The 17,633-nt window shown below is 34.2% G+C and overlaps 1 protein-coding gene across 1 annotated transcript in view; it reads right to left on the reverse strand.

Annotated features, from left to right (window-relative positions):
* LOC107625754 (probable 2-oxoglutarate-dependent dioxygenase At5g05600) overlaps positions 1-14,122 on the reverse strand; it is a 26,066-nt gene extending 11,944 nt beyond the window's left edge. The window contains exons 1-3 of the mRNA XM_016328460.2: positions 14,118-14,122; positions 3,846-3,851; positions 2,447-2,456 (exon numbers count right to left, since the gene is read on the reverse strand). The gene's annotated coding sequence lies outside the window, so the exon portion shown is untranslated. The remainder of the gene's footprint in view (positions 1-2,446; positions 2,457-3,845; positions 3,852-14,117) is intronic.

The following is a 17,633-nucleotide window of genomic DNA, read 5'->3' on the forward strand; positions in this document are numbered from 1 at the left end:
AGCTGTGTGTGCGTGTGAACTGAGAGATGTGAGTGTGAGTGTTTATAAAAATTAGGCTTATGGTTTTGTTTTAGCAATTTAGGATTTAATTTAGATTTTAGTTATTTTTAATCAAATTAGAGTATATAATGTTAATTTGAAATCTAATTTTAATCTTCAAAATTATTTTAAAATATTATTTGTTGTATTAAAATACTAATTGGTTTAAAATCAAATTCTCTAATTGAATTTATAAGATATTAAGATTAATTTTCTTTATTTCTAAAACTTAAAGTATTGAATTATAAAGAATATCAACTATTTAAATTAAATCATATAAAATTCTTATTATTTCATAACTACTAACATTATAATTTTTTAAATGTAGAAAATAACTCAATAATTATAAAATTGAATAAGGATCTTAATTTATTTCAAATTCAATTAATCAAAACTTGTTTTAATTATCTTTAATAAAGAAATTTTTGAAATTAAAGCTACAAAAATAATTGAATTTGAAATTAGTTTATAATAAACCTTTTAAAAAATTCTGGGTCTTAAAGTATGAACATAAAATTTAGGGCAAATGACTAAAATAAATCAATGGGGAGCCAAAATTACTTGATTATAACTTTTAGATATTGCATATGCGAATGTAACTTTTATGAATCTATAGAAATTGTGACAGGGGTCCCACGGTTTCAAATAAACGTAAACTGCTACAGGAGTCTTGCAGGTTACGTCAATATTGCAAATGGCAAGAAACTGCTACAGTGGTCCAGCGATTTCTGTGTAAATGAGTAAATATGCATAAACTGCTACAGGGGTCCAGCGGTTTATGCTTACACCAAAAACGCCTATATATACAAACCAGGAGGGAGTTGTGTGATTGTAGAGGGTCATTTTCACTTCACAAAAGGATAGTGAGGTCTGAGGAGAGTTTTTTTGTTCTAGTCCATTACTCTGGAAAAATTAAAAAAAGCAAAAGACACGGTGTTAAGTTCACTGATAAAGAATCGGTGAGTGTTTTTATCCGGTCAACAAATACTTTGTCAAAGCTATAGATGAGTATATTACAAAAGGTAGGTTTGTGTAGGGCCAAGTGGTTGAAGAAGGTGTTCAACAAGATTCTGACTAAGGAGGAAGTTATGTTGAGTGTTAAGGATTATAGCACCCGTTGTGGAGTTGAGTATCGAGTGATAGAGTCAGATCATCTAAAATATCATGAGAGATGCAAGGAGTTCGAGAACGGTTGCACGTGGATGATTCACATCACACTTCGACAGTGCTAGCATAAGGATAATTGGGAGGTTAGAAGGTACAACAGACCTCACACTTGTTTGGCCACTTCGATTTCGAGCGACCACCAACAGCTCGATCACCATTCCCAAATGGGTCTGCCATCATACATCAGCTTTTGAAAATCTGTAAAGCACCCAGATACAGCCTTGCCATCTACGGACAACCCTAGCTGGTATGCAATATCCTGCAGCGTGACAGTGCACTTCCCGAATGGCATATAAAAAGTGTGTGTCTCAAGACGCCACCTCTCAATGAATGCGCTGACTAGGGACTCATTCAACCAAAACCACCTCGTGTTGAGCCTGGCCAGGTGATACAAACCAGCCCTCTCCAAATAGGATATGATCCTGTCATGCAATGGCATGTTCTGTTGCCTCCGAACACTATAAATACACCTACTTGGCTGTAGCATGTGAGAAAAATAACCAAATCACTAGAAAGTTTAAACCATAAATTATAAATGGAAACAAACATTACAAGTGTCATGTCTATCCAACCTTAACTAACATTTCAGATATAGTTTAGTTACCATTATTCCTCACCCTAATTTTATTAAGTTGGAAAAATAAAACTGCTAAATTTCTACATATCAGTTTAAAATATATCTAAATGTATCACACAACAACTAATAAATGTCCAACTTTTAAATTCATAAGTCCTACAATATAAAATTTAAAATAATAAAACTTAAATTTAAGACTCAAATCTTTAATTTAAAATAATCAAATACTAAACTTAAAATTTTAAAATTTAAATCCTAAATTTTTTACACAAAACTCCAAAACTTATAATTTTAAAATTTAAGAATATAAAATACAACTATTAGGTTCTATTTCAAAAATTTAATCTTTAAATTTTAAATACTAAACAACTAAAACTATAATATTAAAATTTAAACTTACATATTTAAAAGCTAAAATTTTAAATCTTAGTTTTCAAATACAATACTTAAACAATAACCCTACAAGCTGTACTATTTGAGCCTTATATCTCAAATACTAGAAAATAACTATTCTACTTAAACATTTGATCCTACCTTTAAATTTTACGTCTTAACTTAGAAATCCTAAACTGGCCAATCTTAAATTATGTTTTCCAAATTTTACACTCGAATACTACATTTTATGTTATATGAAATTCAATAACTAAAAGAAACAAAACTTACCTCTTTTGTTGATGCTACCAGCGACATGCGCCACGCCGTTGAGTCGGTAAAGGCTGCGTTCGTCTGCCATAGTCCCAGGCCCAACTAAATCCAAATGACCAAATCTTCTAAGCCTTAAGAACTTTGTCTTTTTCACCAAATTTTCCTCTGTCACTCTCTTTAAACCGTTACCTTCTCTCTCTAGCAATTTTAAAATGGTGCAAAGTGAATAATCCACGACTCCCTGTCGCATATTTATACTAAAGCATAAACTACTACACTTCTATCGCGATTTATGCACAAACCTAATAATGCAGAAATCGCTAGACTCCTATCGTAGTTTCTGGTAATTTGCAATATCAACATAAATCGTAAGACCCTTTTAACAGTTTACGTTCATTTAAAAACTGTGAGACTTCTATCACGATTTTTATAAATTTATAAAAATTACATTCGCATATACAATATCCAAAAGTTGTAATCTAGTAATTTTAGCTTTTCATTGATTTATTTTGGTCATTTGTCCTAAAATTTAATTCTTTTAAGACTAATGCAGTTATATATATATATATTTTGTCGTGCACTTATATATACTTGTATGTATCATCAACGCACTTATATATTTTTTTAAGGTATATGTATATATTATATGAGACCGTTTTCATTTTATTTAGTTTTGTAGAATTGTTTTTGATATAATAAGTAATAAATTGATTTATTCTAAAATATTAATAGAGTATTATTAAATTTTAATATTTTGAATTTATTTTGATTATCCTTTTGAAATATAAAGATTATTATGTATGTAACTTATGCAAATATTAATCGATCCAAAAAAATTATATTTGGCCAAGTTATATATACACATTAATAATATTTGAATAATAGAAAATTAAGAATAAATTGATGTTCATTATTTATCCGAACAATAATCTCCCCAAAAGAAGTTTATTGTTTGACCAAATAATAAGTATTGCACATTTTTGTTTATTTTCTATCAATTATACGGTCAAAAATCGGTCCAAAGAAAAGTTATTATTTTGGCCAATTAATAAAAAATATATGTGGTAATAAATAGGTTGCAAAGTTTAAGTTTTTATGTGCACATTTAGTCGGTCCAAAGGAAGGCTTAATGTGTGACAAAAATTTTTGACAATACTTAATTACTACAATGAGATTATCACTTACAGTTAATTTTTCTGTCCAAAAATTAAAAATTAATGTTGTTCTAGATATCTCAATATGAATTTTTTTCATTATTTTAACTAATATTTGTTGCATATTTTTTGTTATAATTCAGTTACTATAGCTTCAGCTACTAATATTTCTACACAAATTAGTAGTATTCCTATGTTGAATGGTACAAATTTTAAGGTTTGAAAGGACACCGTACAGATTGTTCTCGATTGTACGGATCTGGATATAGCTCTTCGAGAGAAGAAATCTACTTCCACTCCAAAAAATTTCTACGAGATTAAAATAGAAAAGTGGGAGAGATCCAATCGAATGAGCATTATGATTATGAAATGCTCAATTCTTGAAGTGTTTTGGGGCTCAATTACTGAGGATAAAGATGTCAAAAATTTCTGAAAAATATTGAAAAATTCTTTACTAAGAATAAAAAGGCGGAGGCAAATAACCTTTTGAGCAAACTTGTCTACATGAAGTATAAAGGTAAAAGGAACATAAGGGAGTATATTATGAAAATATCTCATTTTGCTTCTAAATTAAAAGCACTAAAGTTAGAGTTGTCTGAGGATTTACTCGTGTATTTCATTTTGATCTCTCTTCCTGCATAATTTAGGCAATTCAAAGTATTTATTACACTCTGAAGTACACTTGGTCCCTAAATGAGCTTATATTTTACTGTGTACAAGCTAGAAGAAGAGAGACTACAATGAGATAAGACTGAAAGTGCTCATATGGTTTCATCTTCTCAGTATAAAAGAAAGTGTGATACTACAGCTGATGCGCCTTTTCAGCAGAAAAAGACTAAGAAACAGGATCAAGTTTCACCTGTTTCTTCTATAAGAAGGTGGGACACATGAAGAAGAATTGTACCAAATATGCCACCTGGCGTACAAAGAAGGATATAATTCTTACTTTTATTTGTTCTACTAGTTTAAGTTATGCACATGTTGATATTTCATGGGTAGATTCTGATGCTACTACTCATGTAAGTGTTATTATGCAGGATTGTCTGTGGAGTCGACTGCCAAATGATGTTAAAAGATATATCTATGTGACATATGTAACAGTCCAGACCACCCCCTAGCACGATATTGTCCGCTTTGGCACACAAGGCCTCATGATTTTACCTTTGACAATAGGGATGATAGCCGAAAACCCCAACACTCACTCGTCAAAACGCGTCATGCTAGGGAGAGGTATCCACATCCTTATAAGGCATGCTTCGCTCCCCTCCCCAACTAATGTGGGACCTTACAATCCACCCCTCTAAAGGAGCCCAGCGCCCTCGCTGTGACATCGATCCGGGCTCCGGCTCTGATACCATCTGTAATAGCCCAGACCACCCGCTAGCACGATATTGTCCGCTGTGGCATACAAGGTCTCACGGTTTTGCCTTTGACGATAGAGATGATAGGCGAAGCCCCCCCACACTCACTTGTCAAAATGCGTCATGCTAGGGAGAGGTATCCACACCCTTATAAGGCATGCTTCGTTCCCTTCTCCAACCAATGTGGGACCTTACAATCCACCCCCTAAGGAGCACAGCGCCCTCGCTGGCACATCGATCTGGGCTCCAGCTTTGATACCATCTGAAACAGCCTAGACCACCCGCTAGCACGATATTGTCCTCTTTGGCACACAAGGCCTCACGGTTTTGTCTTTGACGATAGGGATGATAGCTGAAGTCCCCACACTCACTCGTAAAAATGCGTCATGCTAGGGAGAGGTATCCACACCCTTATAAGGCATGCTTCGTTCTCCTCCCCAATCGATGTAGGACCTTGCAATCCACCCCCTTAAGGGAGCCCAACGCCCTCGCTGGCACATCGATCCGGGCTTCGGCTCTGATACCATAATGTAACACCCTAACTACCAAAGCTCACGCTTCCAGCTGCACAACTCTGATACTTCAGACATTACAACGACTCTTATACTATTAAATACTAAAATATGAGCCTGTTTAAAATTTTAAACCGCAATACCGATCCAAAAATACTTTTGTTATGTAACGTACATCCATACATACAATAAAACTTACAGGACTCACACGGAGTACATACATACATACATACATACATACATACATATATATACATATATATATATATATACACCCAAATGAGCCAAGGGGACATCATTTTTACCCAAATCCGCCAAATGAAAATCTGAGACATCAATCCACTAGAACACAATATTATATAATTCGAATCAATAGAATTCGAATTAGACTTACACATAATTCGAATTGATACACTTCGAATTACTCCCAAGCACAATTCGCACGTAGTTCGAATCAACTAGCATCGAATTATGCATGCATGGTTCGAATTATATTAATTCGAATTACTTAGAGGACGTGGCTTAGGGGAGTTCGAATCGAATTGATTCGAATTACTCTCATTTGGTAATTCAAAGTAATTCGAATTGATTTAATTCGAATTACGTATATATAGTGCGAATGGACTTGATTCGAATTACTGTGAGGCATAGCTCTATATATATGAGGTGTACGTGAGTTGCTCTCAATAGAGGGGTCAGATGGCTGGTGAGGATAGTTTTCTAGTGTTGGTTCACATATATATATAGTTTTACAAGCATTAGCCAAAACAATTCCTATCCCTCTTACAGAATACATATAGATGAAGGCGAGGGAACAATAAACAATAACTATAGCAATACAAAACATCACAACAATGAATAGATAAACTCTTCGTGACTTCCGCATCCATATCCTGAAATGGGAAAATTATAGGGGGGGTGAGAACATCATCCTCGAAAGGGTTCTCAGTAGAGAATTTTTGGGAATTACTGTGATAGGATACGTGAAGGTAAACCGTACCAGTGATTAATAACCGTCTTATGCATCTTTTCAAAAACAACGGTTTACAATAAAAGTAAAGTCAAAAATCTTTTCTGAAAGAGGAACTGTTCAATTCTCAAAAACTCAAAAGCCTTTTAAAAAGGTTTATCTATGCTGAACCAAATTAGCATTTCATACTTTTCCAAATCAGAAACACAAAATCGAAACCAACCATCGGTCCATCTCATTTCAACCATGGCCCTATAGGCCCAAACAATCCAACCAACAACCAATCACCATAGTCCAACAGAGTCTCAGTCGCAAACATAATTAGGAAGATTCAAGCACAAACAAACAGTTATTGCAAGTAGAACAATTAGCAGTTAATCACAAGTAGTCACAAAGGCAAACCAAGAATAATATGCACACCCAAACAATGTCACATAGATGCATATGATGCGTGCCTATCCTAGTGGCTGATGATATCATCTGTCGGTTATATAGCCAACCCGACAAGTCCTGGTAGCTAACCATTGGACTGTCCCTCTGTCGTGCATCCCCAACTCGAGTTATTCTCGATCATCATCGTGATCATAATCATATTACATATTGACAATCGGAAGATTGATGGTTTAGAATTCACAATAAATTCTCATTGTAAGTATAGTTTCTAAACCAAGCAATAATCTTTTCATACAAAAAATTTGTTTGTCATTTAAGCAAACCCAATAAAAATAATAAACCGAAGTATTTAAACCTCGGGTCGTCTTCTCAAGGAATTGCAGGGCAGTATGATTTATTATTGGTTATGAGTAAAAGCGTATTTTTGGGTTTTTGAAAATAAGGGGCAAATAATTTAAATGACAAGGAAAATAGATTGATAATAATAAAATCTCTTGGCAAGGTATAAGAACTGGGAATCCTATCCTAGTTATCCTTATCAGGTGTGATGAGAATTAGATTTTGCTCCCACTTAGTTAACCCTTACTAAATAGAGGAAAGTCAAGTGGACTAATTAATTTGATCCCTCAAGTCCTAGTCAACTCCTATGGAAAGACTAGATTTAGAAGAATCCAAATCAATCCGCAATCCTAATTTCCAATCAACTGCTGAGTTTGATAACTCAAGTGTTACCAATTAATCAACCAAAACCAAAAGGGAAGAAAATATACTCAAATGAAAATAATTTGGATAAATCGAAAACATTAATAACATAAATAGAATAAAACGATCTTATATCTGAAATACCTCAATTTATATTAATTAAGAAAATCCTAACATGAATGGTTCATAAGCCAAATTGAAAAGATAAATAACAATTAAAGTAATGAAATAAATAGAAGTAGAAAATAAATTAAAAGAATATTGAACCTGAGAAGAAGTTGAAATCCTAATCCTAAACTTGAGAGAGAGGAGAAAGCCTCTCTCTCTAAAACTACATCTAATCCTCAAATTATGTATTATCAATGTTGTATGAGTTGACTCTCCCTTTTTCTTTGATTCCTCAATTCTCTGACTTATATTCTGTATTTCTAGATTTGAAATTGGGCCGAAAAAGGGTCCAGAAATCGCTGGGGGCATTTTCTGCAGATTCCTGTACGTGGCGTCTGTCACGCGTTCGCGTGGGTCACGTGTTCGCGTGGTTTGGAGTTCTTTCTTGTCACGCGTACGCGTTGGTCACGCATCCACGTCGTTTGCGTTCTGCTCAAGGCGCGTCCGCGTCAGTCACGCGTTCGCGTCGATGCCATTTCTCGCTAGGCACGCGTCCGCGTCATGCATGCGTCCGCGTCGCTGCCCTTTTCTTAAAAACTCCATTTTTTTTGCTTTCCTTCTATTTTTGTATGTTTTCTTTCTGTCCTCTAAGCCATTCTTGCCTTATGAGACCTGAAGATACTTGACACACAAATCACGGTATCGAATGGTAATAAATGATAATTAAAATTAATACTTTTAAAGCATAGGAAACATGTTTTCACACTTATCACATAATAATGAAGGAAAAGTAAAACCATGCAATTCATATGAATAAGTGGGTGAAGAATTGATAAAAACACTCAATTTGAGCACAAGATGAATAATAAAATAGGGATTTATCACATATCCAACACCCTCACTGGTGTATATTCACGGGGGCGAGCTCATCTGGGACTTTCACAATGCCCGTCCACACTTACGACATAAGGTCAGCAGAGTATCAAATCTCCACCTGGAGCACGTGGTGGCTAGCCACTGCTTTCACCCAAGGAAATTCGTATCTCAGATAAGTGGAAGTGCAAAATCACAATATCAATATCTCAGCATATATGTATTTATTCTCAGCCATAAATCAGCATTCATTTCAGCCATCCAGCTTAAATTCATGACTCATAGTCAGCCATCCGACTCATAGTTCAATCCAGAACCAGCCAAAATTCATAATCATAAACAGCCATTCTGGCTCATAACAAAATAGCATTTCCACCATCCAACATCATCAAATTCATAAAATCATATTTTCAAGTCATAAATCACTTTTTCTCAATTCAATTTACTCTGAAACCAAATTTCATCTATTTTCAGCCTTGGCTTTGAAGATCTCATTTCTCAAATCATCTCAGGCTCATAAGCCACTTTTACTCAAAGTGAGTTCCCTTTTTAAAAATAATGCCACTCTCGGCATCCTCTTTCCAAAACTTCCATAACCATGGCAAGTTAAAGATTTATTTTGAAATATTCACAATCATCCATCCAACAACGGGATTTTATAACAAAATTTTCTCGACAGAGTCTCAAGTCTTTAGGGGAGAATAACATAACTCATTTCCTCAAATTCACTTAAAATTCATTGAAACTCTTAAAATCATAAATTCTTGGTTCAAGTAAATAAAGGCTGAATTTATTATGAACCCGAGTCATATAAATTCACAAGTTCCAATCCAATCCAAAAATCAATTCACTTGAAACGGAGTCAATCTATCTAAATCAAAACTACTTTCAGGTTCCTCCTTAAAACCAATTTCCTAACTCCTTCCAAAATGTTACAAATGCAGTTGTTCAGTCAAAAGTCCAATTTCCTTTAAAAATATGGAAAGTTTCTCTAGACGAAAATCCTTAAGCCTAATTAAAGGCATCAGTCCTTTTGATGATAAAGATCAATATTAGAACATAATACTTTCTTTCAGTGATTCAAAATGAAAAAATCATTCTTTTCTAAATAAATCGAACTCAAGACATAGTTTACTTAAATAAATTAAGCTCGAAAACATAGATATTTTCTTAATAAATCAAATAATACAATTTCTCGAATCCAAACCTTTCTAAATAACTTTTCAAACAAAGTCTAGGATTTTTATAGAAATTTTGATAGCACTTCCCCTAAAACTTGGACTTTGCCACCCGGTCCGGGTCCCAACTAAACCGTTCCACAATCCTTTTCAACAGTCCAAATCCAAAATCAGTTCAAAAGTAAGCTAAATCCAACAGTAACCTCATTTTCATATTTTAAGGAAACCGTTTCAAAATCAATTCATTATTAGCCGATTAAACTCATTTCCAAAGCTTTAAAGAAACAATTCAGCAATAATTCATTTATCAAAACCAAGTCAATTAAATTAAACCAGGCTGAATCCAAAAGTGTATTCTATTTTTCATATTCTCAAGAAAATTAACTCAAATCAATTCTCAACGGATTAAACTTGATCTCAAATCTTTAAAAGAATCAACTTGAAAAGCATTCCATTTCACAAAACCGCACAACGATCCAGCCAAACAACATTCATAATCATTCGAGACAATCAAACAATACATAAGGCTGATACAATCACTAAATACACATTGTCTTACATTAGTATCCATATGTAATAATTCCAATATATAAAAATATAGTTTTCGGAAAGCGCCCCTACCTTGACACGTTGAAACTATAGTCCAAACGCCTCTCAGAAATTTATTCACCTCGACCCAAACTCAATGGCAGCTTCAAAGCACAGCCCCACACATTTTTGCGGCAGCATAAACAGCTCTAAATTACAACAAGCAACCTCAGTTACTAAATCCTAAGAATATTAATATCATAAAGGCTTTAGTACACGTACGAGACATTAACACAGGGCTTTCAAAACATAATTACTTACCGAATTAACACAATGAGGCAGCTGCGTTTCCGAACCGACCCGGCAACAGCTCCGGTAGTGGCCAGAAGCTCCGGTGGGTCAACTATAATAACCATGCAACATCAAAACCTTCTCAAAATCCAAAAAGACAGAAATCTCAATTAAAACCCTTACCGGCAAAATTTTCTGGCGACGGTAGCAGGGTCTCAAGCAGCAGAAACGGCCAGAAGCTCCGGTGTGGTTCCGGCGGCCACAACAACTTCTCCGGTAGCCGTTCACGACGAGCGATAACCACTACAGCAGCTGGTTGGACGGCGGCAGCTTCTGACGGCAATGGAAGCTCTGGCAGCGCCACGGGTGGCTTTTCTTCTCTCTCTCCCGTCGGGTTCTTCTCAGGTGACGGCGGCGTCCTCCATTAATGGCACCAGGGCACAACAGCGACGCCGGGTTGAGATGGAACGGCGATGGCGAAGGCATGGACAGCGGCGGCGGCGTGACGCTCCTCACGAAGCCTTCCTCCCTCCTCGCGCGCATGCCCTCCCGTCAGACTCTTCCTCTCTCGCCTCAGTTCCGATCTGTGACGGAGGTGACCCCGCGAACAGCAGCGGCGGCCTCAACTGGGCAGGGCGCGGCGGCAAAACAGCTCCCCACGTGTAGCAGCTCGGCGTCTCCTTACTTCAGCAGCATCGGCGGCGGTGGCGAAACCCAGTGGCGGCAGCGGACAGCCCCCTTCCTCCCTTCTCTCTTCCATTTCTCTCTTTTCCCTTGGTTCAGGAACCATGTGTGTGTGTTAGTATAGGGCTGCGCAGTTGTGTTGCAAGCTTGCCGAAGGGAAGAAGAAAGGGTGGCGGCTGCTGGGTTTTGAGAATTAGGGTTCCATTATTTTAAAAATTAGGGTTCGGGGTAATTTAGTAATTTCACACGAAATTGGGAATAATATAGTAATTGAAACCCAAATTAAATCCAACACTAATTATATGTAGAAAAATACTATTTGCTCATCAATTTTACAAATTATTTTCAATAAAATGTCCAAATCAAATAATTAGAAGTAATATAATTAAATCCTTTATTTTTCCAAAACAGTAGTATCAATATATTAATTGTTTAGTCCAAATTATATAAAAATCCTTATTATTTTACAACTACCAACTTTATAATTTGAATATAGAAAATAATCCAATAATTGTAAAATTGGATAATAATCTTAATTTATTTCAAATTCGATTAATCGAAACTTGCTTTAGTTTTCTTTAATAAAGAATTTCTGAAATTAAAGTTACAAAAATACTGAATTTGAAATTAGCTCATGATAGCCTTTTTTCAAAAGTTCTGACTCTTATATTCTACTCACCTTATAAAAAATTTCGTCCTCGAAAATTGATACAAAACGAAAGAAATTTCATAACAGTTCACCCTTGAACACATTTAAGGAAGAAGCAAAAACATCTCAACATATAAATATATATATACGGTTTTCAAATACTTGGGTTGTCGTAGGCATAAAGATACAAAAGTAGGAGTGTGATTGCAAGGCAAACGTTACAAGATAGGCTCAATGCAAAAGATGACATAGTTCAAACATATGATAGTAAAGCAAGGCATCGAAGGCTATAAAACGGGATGAGGTTATAACGACGTACTTAACACCCACACACTAATCTCGTACCAACCTCAACGCTTCGACTTCCCAACTTCATCAATCCCTTTAAACTCCCCGTATCCGGTCATAAGCCTAACTCCCGCAAACCCGTTGGTAAGGAACTAAACACCCACAACTCATAACGTGGTACACCTACCACTTCACCTTCCATATACATATATCATGTCTTAAAGGACTAACGCATCGCATTGCTACATCTATAGATCGCACATGACATCAAAACAATTCTCGAGTCTACTCAGAAGGATACAAGATTTAGAACGGAGAGACAATTGTCAAGGGTAATACTCATAGATTTAAGAGAGTGTATCCATTTCCAGATAAACAAGGATGCTCAAGCAATGAAGTTTGCTAGAAAAAATTCAATTGACAACTTCAAAGATAACCCTTGGATCAAAGAAATTCAATAGGATCAATAAGAAGAAAATCAGCGCATTAGTTTGAACAAATTCAAGCTGAGTTGAATAAGTATGAGGTTTACAGAAAGGAATATCTCAAACCTAAGACAAAGCTTACAGAACTCAAGAGCACGATTAAAAATACTTTCGAATACGTTGTTCATAAAAGAATCGAAAACTTGCGAAAAATTACTTCGCAGTCTAAAGGAAAAGTTAAGTAACAAACATTCTTCAAGAGAGTAACAAGAGCATAAACGTGGCTTTGCTTTAATACAAGTTCATGTTGAAGTAGATTATGTAGAATTGTAAAAACAAAATGCATACCGGTTTGGCTAAGAAATAAAATATTTCCCTAAGTATTTTAGAAAGATAGTTAGGTACACAACCTAACCAAAAGCAATCATAAAACTCGGAAGAGAAATCAAATGCTTGTTCAAAAATTTCCAAAGTCCATATTCAAACAAGCGTGTATAAAAATTATGGCAAGGACGAAAGAGAAAGTTAAACTCTATTTGGAAGAGAAAATCCGAGGTAAAAATTTGCTTATAAATTGGTAAAGGAAATAAGTGGTGCGTCACAAACGAACAGGTTTCCACTAAAAAAGGAAGCTTTTCAAAACTTCATTTTAAAATAGCGCATGCCAACTTTAAATCAACTTTGTCAAGATTGAACAACGGTTTCAATCTCAATCAAGCAACAAAAAATAAGTTTTTGTTTAAATTTCTTCAAGGAGAATTCAAAACTTCTTCAAACAAAGTTTGAAACAAGACTCCAAAAGTATACTTGAAATCACCATCTTAAAAGGATATTCAAGAATATTAGGATTTATTAAAAAAGAGTCAAGCCATACAAGAAAGGACCCTGAATCAAGGGAGTTCAAACAAGATCCACTAGGCATGAGATTCACTAGAGAAGGAATACCGAGATTGGTTGTAGTGCTCACAAGAGGTAGAGGGATAATTAAAACAGAATCAAATATGACATCCATAGAGATAAAAGCTTAATAAGGAACGAGTCCGCTCATAAGAAGAAAGCTATGAGTCCAACATTTTCAAAAGAACAACAATGGCATAAACAATGTAGTATGCTAGACCAAACTCAAGCCAAAAATAAATTGGGTAAGGTTTATCAACGAAAATCAATCGGAATAAAAACGAAAAATTTTTTCTTTTCAGAATTTTAGAAAATACCCAAATACATAATCAAATAAAGATGTCCATTGGAACTATAGTAAAATTACTAGAAAGTCAAACTGTATTTTAAGTAAATGCAGTCCCGTAAACCAGTAAAAGTACATGCGAGGTATTAGAAATAAATAGTTGTTAAACTGTATAAGTAATCTTCAAAGTTTCATATATAGATAAGTATATCTAATCAACAGCAATTTTTATAAAAATCTCAAAATTGGCTGTAATCACTGTCAAATAAGAGAAACACTGAATCAACAATTTCTCTAAGAATGGGTTCAAAATCCAGAGTTTAAAGGCACAGCGCATTAAGACAGTTCAAAGGTATATCAAAGAACACATGAATCAGGAAGAACTCAAACAGAGAAGGATAGATGCAACAAGGATTGCAAAGAAGCATATGCAATTAAGATCGAACCAGATTACATATGAATAGAGGAATAGAGTTGAAAAATCAAATTACTTTTCAAAAAGATTAGCAAACAAGAATCTTCAAGTTAGGATATGAAAGAACAGGTCGACTCGACCAAAATTCAAAACACACAACTGAATAGCCTCGAGAAATAGTTTCGAACGTTCCTAAAACCCGCGATTCGCTTTACCCAAAACTCGTATATCATCTATAATAACCCATTAGTGCTTTCATATACATAATTCACTAGTATTAAGCCGGCCAAACTTAATACCAAGAATTATGCAATGCAAGACTAACAACGTTAATCAATAGATCGTCATGTGCATAAAGCTCTAATTCTCGTCATTCGACAAGACTATTGCATGACAGACGCTCAGAGTATGCAACTGAAGTATAGTCAGTCCATTTCTCAGGCTCTACAGGAACGAATGTTCTGATACCATAATATCTGTAACAGCCCAGACCACCCGCTAGCACGATATTGTCCGCTTTGGCACACAAGGCCTCACGGTTTTGCCTTTGACGATAAGGATGATAGTCGAAGCCCCCACACTCACTTGTCAAAACGCGTCATGCTAGGGAGAGGTATCCACACCCTTATAAGGCATGCTTCGTTCCCCTCCCCAACCGATGTGGGACCTTACAATCCACCACACTAAGGGAGCCTAGTGCCCTCGATGGTACATCGATCCGGGCTCCGGCTCTGATACCATCTGTAACAGCCCAGACCACCCGCTAGCACGATATTGTCCGTTTTGGCACACAAGGCCTCACGGTTTTTCCTTTAACGATAGGGATGATAGCCGAAGCCTCTACACTCACTCGTCAAAACGCGTCATGCTAGAGAGGTATCCACACCCTTATAAGGCATGTTTCGTTTTTCTCCCCAATCAAATTATTTTTGTTCCTTCAAAAACAATAAAGTCAATCTCTTTCGTAATTCAAATAATATATGCTCTGATTATTTAATAGATAATCTATATAAATTTAATTTAAATTCTTATAATAATAAAATACTGTAAACGGATACAAAATTCAATATCTTGGATGCATATGCATGAATCATGAACATACATTATATTAATACACAAAATATTCACTATGAACAGTGGTGATACAAGTTGCCTAGCTAAATGTAGGTTACAACTTACAACTCATAATAAGTTATATATTGTGTTGCACGAATAATGGTTGTGAACACACATAATTCAATCACCACCACTTGATTAATATTATATTAATTAGGTAAACCTTCATATTTAATTAACTAATGGCGTATATAATTATTTTCATTTCACTACTAAACTGAAGGTAAAAAACAATGCCACTCAAACCTAAATTCTTAACCTAAAATTCAAACAACACACACCAAGGATTTGTTCAATGCATTTCAATCCTCCGATCCCATGCATGTGGCATTCTCCTAAAATTAACCCGTAGAATCTGCTGCTTTTGTCCTATAACATAACATAACGATGATATGAAATTTTAAAAAATTCCTAAATTATATTAAGCATTTCAAATACTAAATAGAATGGAAAAATAGATATTTAAAATCTTAAAATTTTAAGGGTACTAACCATTTTTTGTTTAATAATTAAAAAGGATATATAAATTTTAGAAGAATTTATTAGGAGATCAGACCGAATAAATAATATCTCTAGAATATATATATAATGGTTGTGGATGAGGCAGAAAATCATCCTAATAAAACATATAAAGCTATAATCAACTTGAGTTGGTCGAGAATAAATTTATTCGTCTATTTAAATAAGTGATAGAGGTTCAAATTTTATCTTATATATGTAATAATTTATTGATCAGTGACAAATTCTTAAATGAAATTTAGATCCACACCAAATTAGTTCTTAACTTGTCAGATTGAAAAATAATACCATAAAAAAAACGGAATAAATGGTCAAATTTGTACCTGAAAGATCACTCGTTCTCTAAATTGATTCTCAAAAATTTTTTTTAATCAAATTTATCCTTTAAAGATTTTAAATTAGTCATGTTAATCTTTCTGTCACTTTTTTTGTTGATAGTGTCAAAATTTGTTAATATGTATAGCACATTAAGTGATGAACACACATCTAAGAGTCTTACTTGACTATTAACATAATAAATTTATAAAATTAGATCAAATTAAAATCTAATTGATGAAAGGAGAATTTAAGACATTGAAATTTTTTAATTTAGTATTGATTTGATCTCATTTCATAAACTAATTAGGTTAATAGTTAATTAGGACTATTAATTATGTGTTTTGACATTACTTAACGTACTACATCAACAAATTCTGACGCTTTTAGTAATATGGAAGTGATAAAAAAAACTAACAAATAATTTAAAATTTTTAAAAAACAAATTTAATTAAAAAAATTTTTTAAAATTAATTTAAAAAATAATAATCTTTCAAAAATTAATTTCACTATTTACTTAAAAAAACATATAAAGCTGTATGCCTGTATCCATGCTATTAAGTGGGGGAATGGGTTCAATGTATTCTTTTATAAGAGACACATTTAAAGCTATGACTCATCAAAACATTTATTGACCAAGACCACCTCTTTTATTTTGTCCATAGAAAATTAAATTCATCAAATTCTTCCTAAAGCCGCTTAGGGAAATAGGATCTCCATTCAAAGACTATTCCCACAGGAAAATCATGTAACTTTAATTTACTACAGTATCCTAAAAAATCTCGTTTGCTAGTCCAATGGCATGTGCTGCTTTTCTTAAGCTATCTATATATACAGCAACAAATATTATTGCTTAAAACTAGGGGTGATAGTGGATTGGTTACTAGACAAAAGTTTGTGACTCGGTTCATTTTAGATTCAGTTTAATTTGGTTTATTTTTTTTAAAATAAAAGAATTCAACATAAAAATAGAGCAAAAAAACAAAAAAATAATAATAGACTAACAATAATTGTAATCACTTAGCAACTTACCAAGCAATAATATATTCTGTTATTTTTTTTGATATTGTCATCAACAACAAAAGAGATCCTCACACTTCTACTCCTGATAACTAAGACTAGATATGTTAATGATTTTTTCAATCTTTTTCTTTTTCGATTTTAAACTATCGTAAAGAAACATATGAACCATATCTTGCGCTCCTCCTCCTAAAAGTTGTACCTGTCCAACTTTAAAAATGTTCCTTCAATGTACCGGAAAAAGACCATTACCTGTCAAAATGAGATAATCATGCGCATCACACTTGCCAAGTAAATTCACATCCAAGAAACAAGTAATAAACATATTCCACATCCTTATTACATAGTACACACATATTATCCTCATGATTAACTATCCCAAGCTGACACAATCTTTTGTATTCACCCTACCAATCAATACAAACCAAGAAAACAACTCTATTCTTGGAGGAACTAAGCCTTTTCAAATAGTGTTGATGAAACTATAACTTGTTACGTCCTCCAAAACCATTTTCTCCTAC

This window comes from Arachis ipaensis, chromosome B02 (assembly GCF_000816755.2).
Source record: "Arachis ipaensis cultivar K30076 chromosome B02, Araip1.1, whole genome shotgun sequence".
Taxonomy (NCBI): domain Eukaryota; kingdom Viridiplantae; phylum Streptophyta; class Magnoliopsida; order Fabales; family Fabaceae; genus Arachis; species Arachis ipaensis.